Source organism: Lagopus muta, chromosome 1 (assembly GCF_023343835.1).
Source record: "Lagopus muta isolate bLagMut1 chromosome 1, bLagMut1 primary, whole genome shotgun sequence".
Lineage (NCBI taxonomy): Eukaryota > Metazoa > Chordata > Aves > Galliformes > Phasianidae > Lagopus > Lagopus muta.
The window spans coordinates 69509101-69528726 of NC_064433.1; the positions used below are offsets into that span (position 1 = coordinate 69509101).

Genomic DNA, 19626 nt, shown 5'->3' on the forward strand with positions numbered 1-19626 from the left:
TAACAGTGTGTCTTATTCAAGGAGAGGAAAAAATTACAGCACCAAGAACATGGCAGTTGGTTTCTCACCAGGAAAATGGGGTACAGCAAAGGTGACCTCACCTTTCATGAAACTCTTCAACATGGTTGACTATAACAAAAACAGCTAAAGTGTTGCAACACTGCAATGTCTGCACATTCACCAACATTCACACAGAGAGAGAAATCTCAGATCTACATCTGGTGACACGGAGCTGAAATTCTTCAGCACTGCTTAGCCCAGTCACAGACTCCCTCAGGAGTCTTGGTAAGTGGGAACTGCAGCTGTTAGCCACTCACTGTCTGCTTCAAAATCTGTGAGAATGGCACTGAAAATCCTACATGGCTTAAGAAACAGAAAAACCTGAAATTGGCTACATATAAGACATGTGCACACGTGTCCACATGTGACTCTCAGCACAGCCTCCAGACCAACTATCCCTTACAGCAACTTATTTCCCCAAAAGCTCTGCACTGGCTGATGCTCCCCAGCCCAGCAACTATTCCCACTTGTGTGTTCCACTCCCAGAGGTACACAGAGCATATTAAATGCTGCTGCAGAGAGATGAGCCTTGCATAAGCTACATTTATTTACAGTGATACATGAATTAAGCTTTAAAAGATTTTCCAGTCAATTGCAAAAGAAAGCTGACATACCACAACAATGAACATGATTTTTCTTAGGCACTAGTGGCTAACTTCAGGGCTTTATGAAGCAAATCAATCAACCTTCTCATCCACAAGCATAACTCAGCACATTTTCTTCATTATGAGCGCGGTATTCATAAGCCAAATCTTTCCTCCAATCTTTAATGACTTTGGTGGGCAGGAGATTAGACTTTCAAATTTTTTAGAAAACAAATGAGTGACTGAAGTATTTTATTTTTTTTTTTTAACATCTTTTCAACTAAATCCAAAAGCAATATTGAAAACAAAATAAAACTTCACTGATGAAACATACAAAGACTATATTAATCAACATCATGAAGGATAATTTTCAAGAGTATGTATATAGTTGATTATATCTAAGTATTAATGAAAAGGCTATGAAAGAACAGCAAAAGACCAAGTTCCCAGTAGAAAGTTCCCAATAAAGGCTACTTTCAGGCCAAGCTGCAGTTGCTTTATCTGCATAGCTGTGCTGAAGTCACTGCGATTACTTAAGCCAGCATAGAGCATAATGTGCAATTGTGAAATAAAGCCTACACTGTATTTCAGTTTTTCCAGTAGAGAAGGTGAATCTTGCACAATTCCAAGGTTCCGTGCTCCTTCTCCCTCTGAAGCCTTCCTCTGGGTGCAAGTGAACAGGACTGCATGGCAAACAGCTGCCTACCTACCAATCCAGAGCAGTCTCAGATGTGTTTGAGATTCTCACAGCTAGGCTGAGAAAAGATAGAATTACCATCATTTAGTATATTCCTAGACAAATGCTAAGACGACAGAAGAGCTATTCAGGCTTAACGATATACTACTGACACAAGGACAAGCAGCTCTGAAATACCAACAGATATATCTGTAGGTTGGAGGAGTATATTCCAAATATTCAGCCTACTCCAAAGCATTCAGGCCATGAGCGTCAGGAACAGACTCCTCAGTACTAACAAGGAAGGCAAAAATCCCTACAGCTGTAAAGATAGAGCTAACCTTATTTAAGAAGATTGATGTGATACCAGTGACACCAGAGGACATTGTGACCCAGTCCTGCCTCTATATTTAGTGAAGAGTAGGAAACAGGGCATGCATCAGCATGATTCATTAATGGTCTCAAAAAAATTTACTAGATCTCATGGGTTTTGAGTACCCGAATTCAGAACCTTAATTAAAGGGGAGGGATGTGAGGTAGGAGGAGGGAGTAGAGAAAAAAACATTGCCCTGAATTCATATGGAGTTTTAGGAAAAAATGGAGATAAAAAGAAGTCTATGGAATTTAAACAAACAACTGAAGACAACCTACCGCCTAGAAGTACAATACTTCAGTTTTGGTTTACACATAGGCAAACAAAATAAGCCTACGCAAGACACTGATAAATTTACAATGAAAAGTTTTTCTATCAGTGAGAAATTTTGCTTTCCCCTTAGACAAGAATCACCATGTTATTTAAATTCAATAGTATAAATGAGGGTTAAATAAATTTTAGATTCTGGTAGTACTTGCACAATTCTAAGTGGCTGTATGAGTTGCTGGTAGCATCATTAATAGCAGGACATTAATATACACAGGGGAACGGCAGAACAGAGAAAGATACCAAGACTTTATGTGCCCTCCTGCCCTTGCTGGAGAACAAAGAAGAAATTAATTCAATGTATTTTATTAGTGTAAACAGAAAACAAGGGGACAGAAGTGCTGTGGCAGTGAAGTTATTTCTGCACTGCAGCATAATGCAGGGGAAAATCCCAACAGGAATGTTGGACAGCCATCAGTTCAAAATCCTACCTGCAAAAAATTGGAGAAAGCTGTCCTCCAAACTTCAGAAACATTTCCAGACATTACTGTATCATTAAAAGTGGCCTGAAGATGTTCTACTGATTCTGACTGCAGTGGCTGGAGGACAAGAAGAGTCAAACCACAGCAGTACAGCTGCTTTTATTTAATTTTAGTAGAAGCAGGAAGGATAGGGAGCAGCACATGAAGAATTAGCCTTTACAATCTTCTATTAAATGGCATTAACTTTGAAAAGGAAGTAAGAAAATTTGTCATTGCAATCCTAGCTTCCTAAAGCTCAATGGGGGGAGGGGGGGGAATCAATTCCAATATCAAGCCATGAACTGACAGATCAAATAAATCCATTCAGTCTTGCCTTCAACAATTAGATCTTCAAAGCAAGTCACATCCTTACAAACGTGTCATTAATTTTCAGTGTACCACTTGAAGCCTTCCACCTCTGCTAAGGAGAAACTTTGAAACTGCTTTTTAAATTGTTTTAGGTAATAGCATTGAGATGGCCAAAGAAAAATTTTCTTTTCAATAAAGAGAACAGGGAAGAGGCCTTAATTTTTCAGACTGTCACAGTTATCTGTCAAGGAGCCTCAGCTGTACTCGAGATGCCAGGGCTCAGAGGAGTTCTGGCCCCATCAAGTGCCAGCCACTAAAGAAACAGACAGACTCAGCTCTCAGCTGGTTTGCTGACCTTAGCCCTCCACTACTGTATTCAATACTACTTCCATGCACTTGGTAAGGACTGAAATAAAAAGGAGAGAGAAGTTTTAATAGTCCAGACAATCCTGAGTTGGCAACAGCTTTCTATTGCATTGCTCTGACACTGGTTTGTTCAGATGATGTACACATACACATGTACAGCACTGTCAAGCTGATGGGTGGAAGCTATGACTCCAGCTAGTTGAAGAGTCCTTTTAAAATGGTAAGGTTTATTTTTGCTGGAGAATTTGAGCCTTCTGCAACACCAGAATTAGACAGCATTTGAAAAGGAACCAACTTCCATTTCTAATTGAGAGCAAGTAGCTTCTCAAAACACTCCTCCCCCAACAAATTCTGTTCCTGAATAAAATGGAATTAAGAGTTGAGACTATAAATCTTAATACACTAAAAGTTGATTATATAATTATGAGACCTTTGAAATGAATAAATCCTAATTACAACCATTTACTGTAATGATTAATTTACATGGATTTTATCCTCACTAGAAACAAGATTTATGCCAGCTGCTATGAAATAAATCATTTTTACCTATTAAGATTTTTATATTGAGCATTCATTCCAGGGAACCGACTCCAGACTGACATAAGCTGGGGACTGCAATTTTTTTCTCTTCTAAAATTAATGCTTTCCAAAAAGTCAGTGGATAAAGCGATGCGCCAGCGTATTGTTTTGCTTCAAAAGAATAAAAGACAGTTTCTCATTTGGTGAATAATCATCTTTTTTTTGTTCAGCATGTACCACTCTGAGCTTAGCAAAGCAATTATTTCAAGGCAGACAGGGTTTACTGTACTTTACTCCAGACTGCTATGAGCTACTTTTGACTGTGAAATATCATAAAACTCATTTCACCTAATTTTGTCACAGTCATTGCAGACCCAGAATGAGTTCTGAGCAATTCACACTAATTTTGTTTTGAATTTGGTGAAGAATTCTGCAAGACAATATGAGAAGTGCTTCGCATAGATTAAAGCTACCTTTCGATATGCTAAACTACAACTGCATAAAACCAGAACAGATGTCCCCGGTCTTGTGTTAATTGCCAGCACCCCAGATCATCACTAAATCAGAAGTTAAGTCTTCTACTAATGCAGACATGAAAAGCCAACATCTAAACCCTTGAGTCTGACCTCACACAGACTTCAGCAAGCATTCAAAAGCTTGCTAGTACCCAACTGCTCCCAGTCAGGCAATATAGAAGGAACACACTACAAACTGAGGTTCCCAGACCAAACCCTTGCAGCATATTCCTCTCAGAAGCAGTTGCATCGTGAAATGAGCACTTCCATGAACGCCAGCTGCAATGACAGAGCATAGCAAGAAGCACGCTTCTGCAAACACTAATCACACTTCTGCAAATCCTGAATCTGTCAGAAAAGACAACATACTTTCAATGTTAAGTTTCTCTGGCATAACTCCAGCTAGAAAAGGAAGGCAGCACAGTGACAGGGACAAGATAGACACCATAGCTTACCTTCCTTCTCTGCCATAGACAGCATGCCTCTTACCTCAAAATAGAGATAACTGTTCCCCTACTCTACCACATGTTGCACAAATACATCCATTAAGGTAATACGCAGAGTATAAACAGAACATTATTTTTTTTTTGTCTGTAATTAACAGTTACACCACATGCTCCTCTACTAACATAGAGCAAGTAAAGAGAAGAAAAGATCAAGCCTAGTTTGAAGCTGAATGAAGACAGTCTAGATTAAATAGAAGCGTTGCTGCTTTTCCCTTTCTTTTCAAGTACTTTTAAAGAACATGCTACCATACATTCAAATACACGTCTACTCAAGCCTCTTACAATAATACTTATTTTGTACTTGGTTTACAGTATCTCTATGGGAGATTATGGCAGCTGACAAAACTTAAGCTTTGAGCATTGGGTCATCAATGTTAGAAAGCAAAGAAAGAAAATTAGGCCAATTGATTTTGCAGCTGCTGTACCCTATTTTGCCAAGAGATTGTACTACAACTCTCATTTTTCACCTTCACAAAACACAAATAAACTGCAGACACCCACTATGAGCCTCAGGATCAATACACAGTTTCAGTGTATTGAAATTTAAGTACCTTAAATTCAAAGCCTGTTGCCACAGGTAGTTAGCTGAAAGGCTAAAAGGAGACAAGCAGCCACTTGGATGAAATGCAAATGTGGTCCTTTGTGTGAAGAGGGAGAGAAACACATCACATTTTACTGCTGAACCATAAAGTTTACCTCTCTCAGTGAAAGCTTCCTTCCCACACCAGAGATTGAACTTTGAAAGGTTCTATGAAGTCAAACCATCACTGTAGCAATTCAACTTCATGGCTCATAACTATGAAATATCTGACAACTAAATCACATACCTATCTTATTGTCCACTTGCAAAGTGATGGAATTATCACCTTGGAGGAAAAAAAAGAATAAAATGCCAAAAACATAAAACTTTTTTATTCCCAGTATGAAAATACAACCTTAAAACATATTTGACATTCCATAGCAATGGTCGTCCACTGCTCCCTTGCTTCTCTTGACAGCCTAGACTCTGAAAATACTTCTATTCATATAATTAAATATGGAGCTCATCCAAAGAGTCTGTATAATCAAAGCAATGCCTCCCAGTATCCAGGGACATTTGTTGCAGATGGTTTTTAGGAGTTATAGACCCCCCACCCTGTAACCACACCACACCATTACCTAGCCACTGGTTCTTTCATTGGGTGGAATAGATTTGTGCCATAAAAGTTAAAATAAAAGGTTATGGTTACAATACAGCACAGTTTCCATACACAAACAGACAGAAACTTCAGATATCTCATCTTTATAATCATGATTCAGTACTTTCTTCAGCACAGCACACATGCCAACTACGACTGGCCACTTACTTCCCCAGAAAACAAGAAAAAACAATATTTTTTTACTGCAGCATCATTTTGTTCATCATAAGGAAGCTCCTCATTTCTGCCTAGTGCAAAAATTAATTCATGCAAATTAAACTTTCCAAATATCTCTGTGTTTTCCAGAGTACACATTCTTTTCAACTCTGAATCATCCATGAATAATCACGCTCCCACATAATGCTCCTTATCAAAGTATCCAACAGAACTGAGAGGGGTAATCTGACTTCTGACACTCATCTATCATTTAGTAAGAAGTTCCTTTTCCCCTCTTCGTTGATTTCATATAACACATACAGCTAGTCTTAATGAGGGAATACTAGAAAAGGGGAGGATGCTTATTTCAAAAGTTAACTTTTACAGTGTCTTCTGCCAAATCAGCAAAGAGCTACCTAGAGTAGGAAGGTTCCTGGAGGAAGTCAAAACTCCCCTTGCAGCTCACAGGAAATTAGCTTATAATCATAGGAATTGATTAGCAATACCAGCCAAGAGTAAACTGACAATTTTATTTCAGAGTACCACCAAAATATTGTTCAGACTGCTTTGTGACAGATAACTATTTGCATATTGACACAAACAGGTACAAACCAAGCGCATATTAGGTTACTCAAAGACAACAAAAGAGACTTAAGAATTTGAGACAAAACTTTTTTTATATAAAATACATCTAAGCTTAAAGCCTAATTCCAATTACCAAGCAATCGCAAGCACATGCAGTATAATTACCATGGAAAAATAAAGAACGTGGGTTTCTAAGTGTCACATTTTCATATGGTATTATTACTATTATACACAATTATAATATCTTATTTTCTTCTGCTCTACTAATTGGCTAACTACCAATTCCCATTCTTCCCTGAGAAAGAAAAAACAAAGAGAACAAAATCAAGGTATCAAAACAACTAAGAGATAGTAGCTAAATGGAAAGCATCTTTTAATACCTGAATACATCCATTCATGGAAGGTAGTACTTCCTCCCTCTCTCAAAGGCTTGAGTTTCTCCATTAAAAATGATTTTACAGATTTTTTACCATAAATTAAATGAATGATTGTTCACTTTTTTTAATGCAAAGAAAAATAGCTTGGATAAAAAGTACTTAATCACGATAAGGGGAAAGGCTAATGGAAATGCTAAAGATCTACTGAGTAGAGACAAAGACTATCACAGATGATGTCAGGTTTTGTAAGCTGCCATCATCATCTGAATTGGTCTAAATTCAAGTCCCATTCTAGTAGCTGTGTACTTATAATAATCTGCCACATAAGAATGAGATAATAGCAGGTGCAAAAAATAACCTTTTCAATATATTATATTTAATACACTCCCTGTGGCTACAAAACAGGAATTTCAAATAGATTGCAATTTGTATAAATACACATTGAGCTCAGGAGTGGTAACAGAACAGTAAATACCTACATCACAAGGTTAAACTAAGTGTTAGGAAATCTTGACTATATGATAAGATGCAGTGCAAAAAAATCTATAAAAAAAACTTTCAGCAAACGTGCAATGTTTTAGAAAACAATCAGTTATACCAGCAGTAAAAACAAAGATGTAGAACAGTTATCTTCTGCCACAGTGTTTATGAATCCTTAATATTCATACACTTCAAAAAGGAAAGAAAAAGGTTAGATTTAAAGCAAATAGCTAGCTGAAGGTAGCAACTATATGTTCACTCTCCAATGCTAATAAAAGCCCCCATTGATCCAGTTTCAGGTGCTAACATTCAAATCTTACTTTCCATTATAACTAGGCAGGCAAAAAGAAAGAAGCAGGAGCACCTCAAAACAGTACATGACAGAAAGCAGAGCTAACATCGCAGGAAAGGCAGCTTCCTCACCAATGCTTTGCTTTTGATCACATGCAACTCTGGCTACCTCAGGAAAAAAGGATAAGGGGTACTTTTCTCCCGTGGTCTGCATTCCTTATAAAAGTTACAAACAAACATACAGGTGGGATTTTTTGTTCATTTGCTTTTTTTTTTTTTTCCTCCTTTTCAAGGCTCTGAAATTCCCTAATGGTTTCTAAATTCTCTTCTGGTGTAACACATACAGCAAAAGTTATTTTAACTGCAAAACTAAGACAAAACAGAGATGCATGCCATCCCTACTTCAGTCTCGTTCTGTAAATGTTAAGATATCATTTCAAGGCCTTACTCAGCCTTTTGTCACTTACCTATACGTCAGTAGCCATGCCAGGTTAAGGCTTACATAACATGGGGATGATTGCACATCCTGTCCCCAGTTGCTGGAGCATACTAATTACTGTTTCCCATTCATAGCACAACACTGATACCAGAAGGACATGCCAGCTCTCCAGTCTGTGTAAAATTCCTTCCACTCAGGCTGCAAAAAAAAATCAAAATATAATCTTCCTGGATTTTCTTTTTCCCTCCTCCCTTTTTAGTTTTCTGGCTATGAGACTGGGCCAGAAACAAGCTTTCTCTGCAAGTTTAGTCCATGTAAGTGCCCCAACATCTAACCCCTACTGAGATTTGTGTGAATACTGATTGAACTTTACCCAGGGACACAAACTCTGAAAAGACAAAGCAGAGCATGAGGAAAACAGAAACTAGTTATGTCATCAGCAATTAGGGGATTGACACAGGAAAGCCTTGAACACAAGTTTGTTTGCCAGGCAGCCAAAATGCAGATTAAAGAGCTCAGAGCAACATCTACTTAGGTGAGCCGTACTGCAGCAAGTGTAACATAAGGGAGAAAAGTTGGGTGAAGCAGAACAGAAACAATAAAAAGGGCAATACGATTCATTCTGTTTTCTAACTTCATTTTGTTGGCTTTGTCAACATAAAGCCCAGATTCATGATGTCACTGCAAAGTGAAAACTAAATCCATTTATATTCCATGCATTTTAGCATCCAGTTTCCTCACCAGATACCAAATCATGGGTGTTCCCACATATTTTGGAAGAATATGGAATCTATCATCAGGCTTTTAGCTCTATTTTGATACAGCTACTCCTGACTATGTGGAACAAATGCGTTCCTTGAGTCAATTATTTTCAGCCAAAATTTGAAAAAAAAATCATAACATGAAAAATAATTTAAGGAGGGGGGAAAATTAAAAGCCATAAACACATAACAATTACTCTATAGTCCTTTGACATACATATACTAAGCAGACAAAAAAAAAAAGAAAGAAAGAAAATACTTCTCTTTTTTAGTAACAAGGAACCTAACCTTTCCAGCTTCCAGTGAAAGAAGAACCTCAGTACATTACAATACAAATAAGCAGATGTGACAAAATGAGTGGCTGGTGTTTTGGGTACACAGGGCTACCGGAAGAAAGATGAGTAGGACAGAGTAGGAATAACCAGCTCCCCATTTGCTAAAATGGGAAGTGGAAAGAATAACCACTTAGACACAAAAATTTGTGAATCGAGATGTTCTATCTGTGGAGCACAACTGCCACCCCATCCAGTTCTTTTATGTAGGAAATGTGACATCTTGATACCTTTGACATATGCTCTTTCCTGCAGGAAAAGAAACAATAATACAACAAACACCACCACAACTGAGCTTTCTTCACAGTGTATCAGTTGTCAAGCTGTCAAGATGCCTAACCTTCACATCACTACTCCATTGCTACTGTTGCCCTTTTTAAGGTCTGAAAGCATTTGTCAGAAATTTTCTGTCAAATTAAAATATGGAAAAGAAAATAACAGAAATGATTATGAAAGAGGATTCCCAGCTGGAGAGTGAAAGTCAAATCACGAGCAAAACACAAAATTATCTCTCCAGTATTAGCATGGACAATTATAATATCTGGAATAAAGACAAATTATTTGTATACTCGCGTCAGAATGATAAATTGCAAAATAGAAGATACTTTCATGCATCAGACAATAGCACAGCTAGATCAGTTGACTGAAACATGTAAAAACGAAAATTTGGAAAAAAAAGAATATACTACAGTTTTCTCTAACACAGCACCTACTGAAAATAGCCTAGGGCAGTATTTGGATCACAGATTTTCCTCTGAGATGGTGCTAGTATTTAGGATTTGAACAGGTAACCTGAAGACAAAAAGGAACATATGCAAGAAGCTCTTCTCACTATGTATATACGCAAGCGTGACTCCAAATACAGACAACTGCTGTTGGAAAAAAATCAAAAGCTGTTGTCTGTCGTTGATAGTTCCTTCTTCCACTGTAAAGTACAGCCTTGGGAGCAGGGACAGCAAAACAGGTGTTGAATTCACGCCTCAACTGTCAAAGGTTCAGAGTATTAATGCATCACTGATTTTATTTTTTTTGTTGTTAGTCTGCCAGGCTACGAGCTCCTTATGAACAGACCAAGAGATCGTGCCTCGACCCGTGCTATGTAGGCAGTCACCCCCAGCAGGTAGCAGGGTGGATACAGCTGGGGATGGCAACCTCCCAAATCTTCTCAGCATGAGGCTGCTGATTATTTACTAGAGGTCTTTTCACATCAGTTCTTAGTACCTGCTCCCTAAAAGCCCAAAGTAGTACCAACATAGATAAGTAGTACATACAGAATAAAGCTTTATTCTAGAGTTAATAGCAAATTAAAAGCACTAAATTAGTAAGTCTGACTTGATATTTTTCCAGCAGCCAAACCTGAGATAGGTATCTTAATGCTCATCCAGAAAACAGATGGAGAGAAGAAATCCAAAACGGGATGCATCTGTCTGCAGCCAAACAAGTACTAATTTCAAGGAAATCCCTGTCTAGACTCCATTCTATAAATCTGTGTTACTACAAATTCACAAAGCCAACCCACAGCATCAGTGTCTATTAACCAAGTCTGTGATTAGATACCAAAATAATGAATCAACCAGAACGGGAAAGATGCTGAAAGAGTAGGATCAGCCTAATGCAAATTAATATTAAAAAAATAAAAGTTACTTGTCTTTTCTTCAGCCTACAGGTCCTGCTGCTGGGTTCATGGACACCAGGGACACCATCAGGCCCAGCTGCATCAGCACTGAAGGCTGAATGTAGAGAAGTACTAAGAGCTTGCTGGATTTTGTAAAGGGAACCACATGAAACACATCAAATCCATGTAAACAGCCCAGGAATGCTCCTCGTGGCTCCACCAAATTAGAGCTACACTACACTAGTCTTATATTTTCCAATGAGCTAAAGGGTAAGAATTTGTGAGACATGGGCATTCATATGGTATTGGTCAAGTCAGTACCTATTTCTCTCCGGATGTGTTGCCTTAGCCAACACCACGTGAATGGATTCTATCTGTGCACTGAAGGAACTGCCTTCGTGCTGGACAAGAATTCACATCACACCTGTGTCAAAGACTCGTTACAATAATTTTCCTTACAAAAAGATACAGCGAGGGGAAAAAAAGAACCAGAACAATTAAAATCATGGAAAAGCTGAAAACAAACAAAAAAGTATTACCAAGAGTACTCCAACTTCCCCTCTGGCCAGTAATAACAGTTCAGCTTTTAAGGCTCTAACACTACCACAGCAGGTCTGTCCAGACACATCAAAGTGCATGTACAGAAGACAATACAGAATTTAGAGATCCTCCTCAAGAAGCACAACTACTTTGCACATCCTTGAGATTAGGGTTACTGAGAAATTACAACACATTAAAACATTGGCAAAACTAACATTAATTCGCGAAACTAAAAAACAAACTCCAAAATCTATTTTTTTCTGAACATCTTAAGTTTCCAGTGTAAAGGGAGAACTCATCCACAAATAGCAGATTTGGGGTTGACTTTTGATGTGGAGGAGTCATCTTTAACCAGACAGGTGTCATTATTTGTCATACACAAGCTGTCCATCACAACACAGGGATAACAGAATCACAGAATGGCCAGGGTTGGAAGGGACCTCAAGGATCATGAATCTCCAAACCCCTGCCACAGGCAGGGCCACCAACCTCCCCATTTAATACTAGACCAGGCTGCCCAGGGCCCCATCCAACCTGGCCTTGAACACCTCCAGGGACGGGGCATCCACAGCCTCTCTGGGCAGCCTGTTCCTGTGCCTCACAACTCTCTCTGCAAAGAACTTCCCCCTGACATCCAACCTAAATCTTCCCTCCCTCAACTTAAAACCATTTCCCCTTGTCCTGCTGTTATCCACCCTTTCAAAGAGTTGATTCCCCTCCTAACTGGAGGGACAAGCCACTCACCAGGTTTCCCTGGCATTGATGCCTCCAGGGATGGGCCAGTGCTAATCTAATACAGAGATGCTAATAAATGCAATCACAGTATTCTGTGATCTGTTTTGTGTCCTTCTCTCCACCTCCTAATCAGATACTGGACAACAGGAAAAGCAATGACAGAATCAGTGCTTCAATCTGGTCACCATTTCTCACTTTTGTCCATCTCTGTACCACATCAGCAGCCAGTGGACATTTAGCTTGCTTAATTATTTCTGATGCATTTACAGTATCAGAAGAAACACTTGCAGCAAACAACAGAAAGAACAGTGGTAGATTTGTCCCATTTGTTTTATCTAAAAGTGTTTCAACATGGTTCTGGCACCTAGTCCTACCCACATAATAAATAACTAGGCATTGCCCTCATTCCCAGAGAAAGTTTGTCCTAATTGTTCCTTTAATTTATTATTAGAAAAAAAATCTCACACAAATTTCATACATTAGATACTGCCTTGAAGGTTACTCTTTATTTTCAAATGTTTCTGTTGAAGTAGATGATCTTGCTATCCTACTACCGTATTTAATGCCTACAATTTCTTTACCTACCTTTTCCTGTCAGCACCTACTGTTTAAACTTGTAACAAACTGCTTCCTTTCCATGAACCTCGACAGAAAAATACCAAACTACAGCTTCCAGACTTATCATCATACCACCATGCACTCTCCTTAACATATAAATAGTGGTACGAGAAAATAGCAACCATTACTCTAAGTCTTCCCTACTGTACTGAAAGACTTAATTTAGCTCCAATATGACTACTGGACTCGGAGACTTTTGGAAGGGGAAGGAAAAAAAGGAAAGAAAATCCTCAGACAAGGAAAAACCCCACAGCATTCAGTTTGAGAAAAGAAAGGTCTCAGCAGGTGTTCAACAACCAAATAATGCAGTACTTCAGGATAGCTCTTACTTACCTGGCAAAGGCTGAAAGGAAGACAGAAGCAATGAGAGAGGTTCTGCCTTTTGAAAACTTATACAGGGCAAAGCAAAGAGAGGGGCTTAATTACCCAGGAACCAAATGGTCTTTTAGCAACATTTAATTTAGTACAAGTAGCAAAATGGAGAGGGCTCACCTAAATCACGAGAGAAGCCTCCAGCCAAAAGGAGATAAAACTTTGGGGGAAAGAATGAGATCACAACAGCTCGAGCACCTGACCATTTCAGAGGAATTCATTCATACACTTAGTATCTAAGTGAAGTGTTCCCAAATGGCCCTGTTTTATATGGAACGCATGAAATCTGATATTTGCTCACAGTATTGCTTGCATTAACATTACTCCAAATGCACCTTTTGCAGGGAAAAAAAAAGTGTTTGGCAAAAAAAATAAAAAAATAAAAATCAATGATTAAAATGAACCTCATAAACATGTTAACAAAGAAACTGAATGCAATACATTGCCCTTCAAGTGAATCAGAGATTCACTCAAAAAAGCTAACATTCCAGAAAAAAAAACTTAGGTCAAAAACCCCCAGAAGAGGGTTGTCTCCTCCTCTGCCACTCACTGTGATTTGAGGATTGTCATCAGCTGTCTAGAACTACTACTTTGTAAAATGTGACAATTACAGCATTGACTCTCACTCAGAGTCATGAGCAATGATTAAGATTTCAAATTTGTTCTTACACAACTTTAGATGAGAGTCTAATGTAGCTCTCAGAAGCAAAACTTCAAGTACAGCTACAGTATGAAGCCACACAACTTTGTAATGTGGAAATTCAGTCCAACTGTAGGACTATCTCTCATTGGTAAGACATAACACAGGGGGGAAAGATAGTCCAAAGCAAGAGGCAAGAAAATGAAAACAATAAATGTTGAGCTGTACTCAGAATTCATAAAAGACAACTGGCAATAACTTAAATAATTCCATCCAACTGAGGAACATCCACAGAGGTGAAGAGCAATCTACCAACACATTTCTCAGTCGCACTGTTACTCTTCAGGCCATATACAACTGATTGCTTCTGGATTCAGACCATTCTTTTTGGCTATTTTCTGTTTTATTGAATTTCACCCAAGAGAAAAGCAATTCGCAGAAGCTATCTTGAGTATACATTACAGATGCACCTGAAGCAAACACAAAAGGAGAATAATACACAACAAGAAAATTTCTTCACAGACTTCACTGCCATTTCTAGGTCAAATTACTACACGGAGGACTGTAGAACAGGAGAACAACTCCTATGAAGAGATGTTAAAAATAAATAAATAAATAAATAAATAAATAAGAAAGAAAGAAAGAAAACCCCACCAGAAAAACATGCTTCCTTGTTACTTCATTTCAAGAAAGTAATGATAGTAATAGAAGAAAACAACTGTTACCCACACAAAAGCATTAAAGAAATCTTAGAGTTTGGATCCCAGGCACTGAAGTTCTCTCCTTTATTTTCCTTGTGATGGTTTATAGATTATTCAGGAGGGAGTCTTCCTCTTACCCACATTTCTTATTTCTTGATTTTCTATTTCCATGTGCATATTCTCCATATTCTCTAGCTGCAGAATACTGCTGCATACGATGATGGCTGAGAATACAAACACAACCTCTTCTAAAAAAGCCCAAAACACCTGTAAATGGTATTTCTGAAGCTCATGCCCTTTTCTTACTGTCTTCTCTGTTCTATTACTGCATCCACTGCAAAAAAACATTTTAGTTAATGTGGAATCAAAGGTCTTAGAATTTCCAAGTACAAACTACTCCACAGCACTTACAGAATTCCCTTTGAAAGTGTGGAATTCAAACTGAACTGTAAGCTATTTGAGAAATATTGAGACACAGCTATCTTAGAAGTTAAATTTGGAAAGAAATAATGTCATTATTAATCATCAAAGGAAGGCAGCCTGTAAGATCTGCTAGCTTACTTTAAATACATAATCACAGCAGATGTCAACACCATTGGTAGGGTACAGTTATCTGCTAGTAAACTTCAATGCACAGAAGTAACAAATGTCTTTTCATCCAATAGTCATCATACGCATCATGTAATAGTTCAGTCTTCAACGTACAGCTAAGATTTATCTGACCTACTCCAACTGGCAACAATCAGATGCTCTAAAGTCACTGGAAGTAACCTGAACCTTCTTCAGAAACTGCATACAAACCTCACTCACTTCAGAATACAACTCAGCTCTAGCAGGGACTGAAGCATTGCTCCCACAGTTTGCTCTCATTTAATTTACTCATTAGGATAACATCAGAGGATTCAATTACTTCATCTTTTCACATAAGAAACTAATGGAGAATGCATTTCCATGTCTCAACTGACACAGCTGCAGAAAATTTGTGTAGGTGTAGCTCTCTTCCTTGAGCAGAAGCAATCTGAACTCCACTGAATGCAATCACTTCAATTCCAGCAGAAGAGGTACAAATGGCTACATGTGTCCTATTGCTACTTCCAGTATCTATCAACAAAGACCCAAACCTCCCAAGACTCCCACTCCGGGGGCATCATTTGATGACTTAGAAAGCATGTTGGCGGAAGCCTGTCTACAGCAGGACAAACAAAATCTATGTTGTATATACACAGCAGCATTCTTGTTCTCTGCCAACTCAATCATGCCAGCTAGCTGAATGTTGCCAGTCCTGTAAGTTTATGGCATCTAACATCTCTATTTTTGTAATTAATAAACATTACCGTCAGAACACTAACAGACTATTGTTGTTGATGTGATAAGATCAGGAAATTAGTTTTCAGCAGAACTCTAGCCTTACAAAACTACCTAGAGTTTGCATGTACATACATTCTCTCACATAATCTCCCTACTGCATGCTTCTAGCTAGCATCACACTGGAGACGAACAAGCAAAGAGCAAGTGCTACAACAGCAATTTGTAGGGAAACAGATTTCCTACACTGATCATGCACTGGTAGCAGCTGAGTGACGGTTTAGCAGTTTCACAACGGAAGCTGCAATTCTCACTCCCATTCCCAACCACAAGCCTATTTGCTTCCAGAAGCTGATGATCAACACTTTTATCCATCTTGTGGTCAAGAAACAAAAACAAAAAGAAAAAAAAAAAACACACCAACCTGTTTGACATACATATAAGACGACCAGTTTAAAGAAGGAAGAGATTTTGCATTTCTGAAAAACAGTTGTTATTGGCTAAAAGATAGAAAAGGGAAGAAAAAAAAAATAAGAGGAATTTTAGTAACCTTATACTAGCTTTGGTCAGAAAGAGCTCAAAACATTAACTGCCCTAAAGACAGCACCCTACAATAAGACAAACAGCAACTATTACAAAGATACAATTAGGTTGAAACTACCATCAACATATGAGCTGCTGAAAACATCCTTTTCCATTGCTAACCAGCATTACCCTGATTTCTCCTTCAAGGGTGACACTTCTGTTCAGCTACAAACTCCTATGGATCTAGAAGGCCTGCACAAGTGTACAAATGTGGGGTCCGGAGAATAGGGTACTGGACTACACATTTAAGAGACTTAGTAATTTTCCTTCTGACCCCATTTCACATATATGGTTAGATGCTTTTGCCCTGTTTCTCCTGCCCTCTCCCCCTCCCCGGGTCCCTCTTCCACCCATCACATTTCTCTCCAAATATACATAGCCAGTCTCTCCAGACTGACAATGGTTAAAAAATTATTTTTAATTAAGTTTATAAAACCAAGAGCAGCTGCAACATTTACCTGTTGAGAAATCACCACCTCCATCTCATGACAGTTGCAAGGTCTCTAGTATATACATGTGAGTTGAGAAAGAAAGGTCTTATCTAGAGAATTCCCCAGCACAAGATGGAATGTCATTTTCTGCTTTTTCTTATGACTGGCCAATGGCTACATTACAAACACCCTGCTATGGTATTTCAATTACACAGTTCACTACCTGTCTAAACTGCCATTAGTAAAGGATATACACCTTAATAGCCCTTCATCCATTCAATCGTAGCACTGCAGCATAGACAGTACTTTTGAAGAGATGCATGAAGGTTCCAGAAACTCAGATTTCCCTCCTGCTCTTTCTGTAAGTTTTAGATAATGTCATCAACTTCAAGCTTAAGAGAGGGTGGCAACCAAGTACAAGATGAGCATTACACTAACCGCTGCATTTGCCACAGCAATTTGCTGAAAAAACATCTGTGATGCACTTTAAATGTTTCTTGCCTGGAGACTAGAAAGAGCATGTTTATAATTCATTTCATGCTCGATCTTTCTGCCTAACAAGCCACTCAGAATCAAAGAGGATCATTCGTGCTGTGTGATCCACGCCTTCCCTGGTGTGCTCCACTGTTGGTACACTATTCCACTCCTCTGGCATAATGCACAGAGCTCAGCTGCCACCCGTCCTTTGACTGTAAGAAATTAGAAAAGTTCTTAATCATAGGACAGTTTTCCCTCTGAGGAAATGCCTTGTTATTACCCAATAACAAGCACAAGGAGTGTCACCAACTTGCCCAAAATGACAAGAAATCTATAGAAACACTGACACTGAATACAGATCTCTGAAGTTCTGCATTAATTGTTGGTATATTTTTTCTCTGGGCATACCTTTTGAGTTAGATTTCAACTGGGTTCTAGTTTAGAGAATGACTCACTCCTCCACCTCCTTACATAGTGTTGGAAATATCTGGTAAAAACAAAGGTAATAGAAAATCTTATGTTGCTTTAGAACTCAAAGCCTCAAGTAAGTATCAAATACATGACAATCTTCTATTCCCCAGGAATGTCTGAAAAACTTTTCCAATAGTAAAATACTGCTCATTGAAGACTCTGCTCCTGTCCACCCTACTATGCAGGGCAGGCTGCCTTTCAGAGGGGAGCACAGTTTACAGAAATGCACACAAATCTGCTAAAAGTGCATTGTCTACATTTCCAGTACCACCTACAAACCCAAATCACAAGGTCTTTGAGCAAAACAGGAGTGAGCCTACAGAAGGAAGACGTAGCAAGTCCAAATCTTTCAACCCAGAAACCTTATTTTATTACGCAAAACAACAAAATTTTAAAGTTTACTTTGGATCACAAATTCTGTTCATCCTCTTTTATTTTAGGCTTAGAACCATTTATTCCAGCAGCTTCTTGGAGCAGCTGCAAACAGCCAAACATGAAACAAGTAGTAAACGCATCATCCTTCCACATTCATCCTACGATTGTCACAGTCAATGTTTTGAATTAAATACTTATATAATCAATATTATAGCTGTTGAACAGAAGTAAAAACATTACAATTGTTATTCTAATCCTAGAACACTGAGAAACTCCCCAAGCACACCATGCATGTCTTTACATCTATTATAATTTTAACTGAAAGGAAAAAAATCTGCCTATGAAACACAATCTAGTATGAATATTTGGCAAGTCAGGCCAAAAGCAACAAAACAAAGTAATCTATGCCATTAGTATCAAATGATCAAAGAGGATGAAATTAGTTCCCCTTCATTCACATAAGACGTGGCCTACTAACAATTCACATGATGCTTTGACTACAGAGAATTTAGTCACCCTTGTTATGAAAAACTCAGGTCATCCATTCACATCACTGCACAGGGAGAAATTAACCTTCTCATTAAAACCAAGCAAAAAAAAAATATTAAGCATTCCTACAAAACGCATAAAGCTGGATTATGCTTATTTAGGAAGCTAGCTGGGTTTGCAGAGCTTTATCTCCAGACATACCATGATAAGCTTGTTCCTTTGTTTTGGAAAATATGTGTTCAGGCAATAGTCAAGCAGGAGTGACGCTTAGGAAGTATTAAACTCATCTCCTTAAGACTGATTACTTAAATCACACTGACCACCCTGCATTCTATGGAACAATGAGATTTATGGTAACTTAAAACTCCCAAGATCCTTTAAGGTGGTAGGCAAACTACTCTTTATTGAAAATATAACATTGCTAGACACTCAACAATTCCTGTATTTAGTCTCTGAACAGCGAGACAAGAAGAGTAAGCTCCTGGTGAAACCTTCCATGTATCTTAGCAGAATATACCATAAATACATTTCAAACCATTTCCCTCACCATGAGGATGTTTCAGCAGCTACAGGAAACTGGAACTCTTCATAGTGGAGAGACAGCTCCAGTTTCACCATTGTTCTAATCCATCTCCCAAATTCATGGAGCCCTGGAAGACAGGCCTAAGAAGCCCCAGCACACTTTTCATTTTCTTGAAAGTTAGATATACAGAGATGACAGTTAAAACTATCCATGTTACTTCCCAACAGAGGAAATTGGAAAAAAAAACCTCTTCCACATTCGTTACCTCCTAATAGAGATAACTGAAAATACCACCTCTTCCACAACCATGTGAACAAGAGAAGTACCACTCAGCACCCAAAGGCTGAGCGCAGCCCATCCTCCAGACAACTCAACACACCATAGGCACAGTTGTCTGTGGAAGCATTAGCTTAATGCAAACCTCCCGAAATTCAGAATCCAGGCATGGAGGAAG

At 38.5% G+C, this 19626-nt stretch overlaps 1 protein-coding gene across 4 annotated transcripts in view; it reads right to left on the minus strand.

Moving 5' to 3' along the window:
* The window catches only part of KIAA0930 (KIAA0930 ortholog), a 67054-nt gene that overhangs the window by 37785 nt on the left and 9643 nt on the right, over positions 1-19626 (minus strand). The window contains exon 1 of one of the 4 annotated variants that reach the window (XM_048939118.1): positions 8231-8480. The exons of the other annotated variants lie outside the window; for them this stretch is intronic. The gene's annotated coding sequence lies outside the window, so the exon portion shown is untranslated. Of the gene's footprint in view, positions 1-8230; positions 8481-19626 lie in introns of those variants that run through there. 4 annotated transcript variants of the gene reach the window in all.